The following is a 5681-nucleotide window of genomic DNA, read 5'->3' on the forward strand; positions in this document are numbered from 1 at the left end:
GAATCTCCTCTCTCCCACATGTTGTAACAATTAGTCTTCTCAAACAAGAAGCCCAACTGATCCTAAAGTTTAAAGGGATAATTTTAATTAGTAAAATCTCAATTTTTTTTCCCGTATACAAAATAGGAAAATGGTATCAAGTTATGATGCTTTTGACTGTAATTATAGTTGTATTTGGGGAGTAATCCGACAGCCAAAATGAGTTTCTATAGGTGCAACAAATTAAGGCTATGCCTATCTCCATCTATGTGCTTAGGCAGTTGGGCTTCTTAAAATTGTCTCAGACCATCATAGGAATGTGCAGTTGGGCTACTTGAAATTGTCTCAGACACATCATAGGAATGTCCAGATCGAGCAGCTACCACCATCCAATGCTAGGAGAAATGAGATAATTAACACAACGTCTTTCACTGTCCTTGTCCCCAATCCGTAGGGCTGTCATGCAACACCACCCAAAATTCATCTGGATGTTTGTAGTCCACCTATTTCATGTCTAGTGAGAAATGAATATTTAGTCTCATATAAGTATTTAAATATATAATTGTTTCATAACAAATAAAGAAAATCGTGATCCTTTAAAAAACAAAAGTCAAAATACACTATTAATCCCTAAACTTTAACTACAAACAATTGCCTAAAACCTTGTAAATTTTTTAGCAAAATTGTCTAGTCTCCACTTTCCCACTTTTTGTAACAATTTAAAATAAAATAAAATAAAACATCACAAGCAATTTTAGTCTTCAAGTTTAAAGTGATTGTTTTTAATCCTAACAAATTTAAAATGATTTCTTTATTTAGACCTCTAAGACGAGAATGGTTGACTATAAATTTAATTGACAAGAATATTTTTGGTTAGATATTTGCATCTCAACTTTTTTTTTTTTTTTTTAAATCTTTACAATGAGTGAATAAAGGGAATTTGGCAAAAAGTTTTGTAGTTTAATTAGTTGGCACCTCTTGATATTTCCAAGAGAAACATTCAGGATATAAATTCCTTCACTCCCAACTATCAATGTAAAAAAAAAAAAATGTTATTAAGTTATAAGGCTTTTGACCGTAATTGTAGTTGGATTTGGCGAGGAATCCCACAGCCAAAATGAATTTCTATTGGTGCACCAAATTAAGACTATGCCCATCTGTGTGCTTGGCATGGGCAGTTATGCTTCTTGAAATTGTCTCAGACATCATAGGAATGTCCAGAGCTACCATCCAATGTTAGGAAAAATGAGCAGTCATGCAACCATTTAAAAAAAAAAGGGGTTAATAAACACTAAAACTCAATAATTGAACCACTTTGCTTGTAATGGATATTTATCTTCTCTTTTGATAATGAAATGGATATTTATCAAGTCATTCTTCAACATGGTTGCAATCAAAATGAAAACTTTTGACATTCTTTATAAGAAAGCACAGAGTACAGAGAATTCAAGAAAGAGAGAAAAGCTAAAAGCTAGAGAGAGTTTGGAATGAAGAAAAGCTTGTATTCCATCAAATTGAATGAATCTGTACATGAAAGTGGCTTTATACAAAACAGAGTATAAACTACAACTCCCAACTTATGCGGAATCTGTTATAACACGTGCAACGGTTAGTTACAACACGTGTGGAAGAATTAACACATAAATACATTACTAAACTACTTGCAGTTTAATCACAGCAACTAAACAGTAAACTGTGCTACTGTCGTTTAATGCCTAATTGTCTTATTTCAGCTCCTTTCTTCTTTTCTTCGTTTCTTTTCTTCCTTGCTGATCTGTACTACTTTGAATTTCCCAAAACAAAGAACTGCAGTCTGAAGCTTTTTGATAAACAGGACTTTGGGAACTCATGATACTCTTTCTCATGAGAGTAAATAAAAAGTAAATTAGTAATGCACTAGGCCATAACTCTCTTCACAACCTCTTCACATTGTGAAGGTGTTAAATTGTAATTGAAGCAAAACCAATTTCACATTGGTAGTAGGTCCGACCACTTATACTATTTGGATTTTGGACCATGTATCAATTAAAGAGTAATTCTAGTATTACATAAAACACTATAACATTTCCTAAAACTATCTTATGTGGCAAACTGTAACTCACTACTTATCACTTTCATATGTACTCACTATTTTTTCTCTACCACTTACAACTTGTCATGTAGACAGTAATGACAAAAAAATTATGAAAAAAAATTCCTAAATATTTGTGTCCCTTAACGTACTTTTTCTATGATAAGAGCCATAATTATAATCATTTATAGTGATTATCATCTTAGTAATGTGCAGTTGGGCTACTTGAAATTGTCTCAGACACATCATAGGAATGTCCAGAGCTAGCACCATCCAATGCTAGGAAAAATGAGATAATTAACACAACGTCCTTCACCGTCCTTGTCCCCAATCTGTAGGGCTGTCATGCAACACCACCAAAAAAAACAAGGGGATCATAAACACAATTATTGAACCACTTTGCTTGAAATGGATTCTTATCTAGTCATTCTCCAACATGGTTGTAAATTAAATCAAAACTTCTGATAATTCTTTCTCAAAACAAATGACTGCAGTCTGCAACTTTTTGATAAACTGGACTTGGGAGCACTAACTCAAAATTTATCTGGATGTTTTTAGTCCTCCCATTTCATGTCTAGTGAGAAATGAATATTTAGTCTCATATAAGTATTTAAATATAAAATTGTTTCATTAACAAATAAAGAGAAACGTCAACCTTTAAAAAAAACAAAAGTCAAAATGCACTATTAATCCCTAAACTTTAACTATAAGCAATTGCCTAAAACTTTGTAATTTTTTTAGCAAAATAGTCTAGTCTTCCTTATGAAGAGAACTAAGATTTAAATCTCCCCTTTTCCACTTATTGTAACAATTTAAAATTAAATTTAAAAAAATAAAACATCACAAGCAATTTTAGTCTTAAAGATTGTTTTTAATCCTAAAAAATTTAAAATGATTCCTTTATTTAGACCTCTAAGACGAGAATGGTTGGCCATAAATTTAATTGACAAGAATATTTTTAGTTAGATATTTACATCTCAACTTTTTTTTTTTTTTTAATCTTTACAATGAGTGGATAAAGAGAATTTAGCAAAGAGTCTTGTAGCTTAATTAGTTGGCACCTCTTGATATTTCTAAGGGAGACATTTATCGTATAAATCCCTTCACTCCCAACTATCAATGTATAGAAAAATAGAAAAGAAGGGAATTCGAAGTAAAAAAAAAAAATGTTATTAAGTTATAAGGCTTTTGACCGTAATTGTAGTTATATTTGATGAGTAATCCCACGGTCAAAATGAATTTCTATTGGTGCACCAAATTAAGACTATGCCCATCTGTGTGCTTGGCATGGGCAGTTGTGCTTCTTGAAATTGTCTCAGACATCATAGGAATGTCCAGAGCTACCATCCAATGTTAGGAAAAATGAGCAGTCATGCAACCATTTAAAAAAAAAAAGGTTAATAAACACTAAAACTCAATAATTGAACCACTTTGCTTGTAATGGATATTTATCTTCTCTTTTGATAATGAAATGGATATTTATCAAGTCATTCTCCAACATGGTTGCAATCAAAATTAAAACTTTTGACATTCTTTCCCAAAACAAAGAACTGCAGTCTGAAGCTTTTTGATAAACCGGACTTTGGGAACTCATGAAACTCTTTCTCATAAGAGTAATAAGTAATGCTCTAGGCCCATAACTTTCTTCACAACCTTTTCACATTGTGAAGGTGTTAAATTGTAATTGAAGTAAAACCAATTTCACATTGGTAGTAGGCTCAACCACTTATACTATTTGGACTATGTATCAAAGTGTAATTCTGGTATCACATAAAATACAATAACTTTTGCCACAACTATCCTACATAGCAAATTATGATTGACTATTTGTCACTTTCACATAGACCCATCATTTTTTCTCCACTACTCATAACTTACCATGTAAACAGATGTAGCAAAAGTTGTGGTATAAGTCGCGAAAAAATTTCTGAATATTTGTGTCCCCTAACGTACTGTTTCTATGATAAGAGCCATAATTATAATCATTTATAGTGATTATCATCCATTCTGAATATACAACGAGAGTAAAGTTCCCCATTAACCATGGATCAAGGCAAAATTCACAAAATATGCAACTCGACTGATTTTATCTTTCACCTTTTGCCTAGTTGAATATATGTTGCGATTAAATCAGTTGAAACTTTGACTGCAATAGGGGTTGTCCTCTATAATATGACTACAATAACAAAGTGATTTGGGAGAATTTCCATCGTTCAAAGCAGGAAGAATAGCTGTAAAGCTACAACATAAAAGCCAGGATAGTATTGAGAAAACGAAGTTCCAACAGAGTTGGATCGGAATGGCCAATCCTTTGAAGTTTCAAACTTGATTTGTCCTTTTAATCTTTTCATTCACCAACTTCAAAACCTTTTCGGGACAAAGAATGGCTAACTTATTATATAATAATGTTACAATGTGGGACTAAAAGCTCCATTAGCCCATATATGAGGAAAAGAACACAACCAAAAGCTGCTTTAATTGAGTATACAAATTGAGGAAGAAATGAATCTTTGACCAAGTTTGATCTTTTCGGACAATTTAACATCCGGGTATTGGTTAACTTAGCAATTCACTATAAAAGTGTACAATTAAAAAAAGAAGCTGAAAAAGATATCTCATTTAGTGCCTAATTGATTGAACAAAAAGACACATGCCACATTGGTGGGATCGACAATGAATCTTTGACCAGAAGAACTTAAATCCTTTTGTGTACGCATGTTCTTCTTGCTACACTGAGTCATTGACATCATGGGCTACTCAATCGTGCAGAGATAGCCAATGTAACGACAAGGGAGTCATATATGGACGAATGACAATGGTGGATAAGAGGCAATTCTAGGTGTCTAGAGAGTTTGATAATGCCTATAAAAGTGCTTGCCTACGATTGCAAGTAGTGGTCTTGATCGATATGTATGACAAATTTGCAGTCATGTCTACGCAAAAAGTTGAAGAAGAAGGAATATTGGGCTTGTTGTCTACGACATGTTTGTTTTGCATGGTTGGAAGGACAAGATAAGGATGTGAAAAAGAAATTTCCTAGGAGTGGGAGTGATCAAAGAAATCACATGTACATCGTCTAAGCTTTTGGTACATGAATTGTTTCTAGTTCGATGAATAATTCAGTATATGCTTGTATCAAAAAAAGAATGTCAATTTAGTATTGATAACAAAAATCGATCGATGGTTAAAAAAAAAACAAAATCAATTGAGACCATTCTAATTGAGAGAATTTATTAGAACATCGAGGTAACATCAACGTCGATGTAAGTTAGACCGAAACCATGTGTAGGATTAGAAGATGATAACAAAGTATACAATTTCTATCGTTCATCTCAAAAAATAAAAATAAATAAATAAATGAAGAAGAAGCATGCAATGATTTTTTTATTTTTTTTTTGGGGAAATAACCGACCAATTAGGAGGCCTTTTATTAATAGCAAAAAAGACGAAGCATGCAATATTAATTAGCTTATTATACCATGCACCCATCATCTATTCGGCAGATGAATGTGGTTGCACGTCGGTGTGTTGTCAAGCACAATATAGTAATATACACAAATTTTCAGTTTAAAGTAGGAAAATAATAACAAGATCATGTTTTTATACTTCGGCCCCAATTATCCTATATATA

The sequence above is a fragment of the Quercus robur genome, chromosome 2, assembly GCF_932294415.1.
Source record: "Quercus robur chromosome 2, dhQueRobu3.1, whole genome shotgun sequence".
NCBI classification, from domain to species: Eukaryota; Viridiplantae; Streptophyta; class Magnoliopsida; order Fagales; family Fagaceae; genus Quercus; species Quercus robur.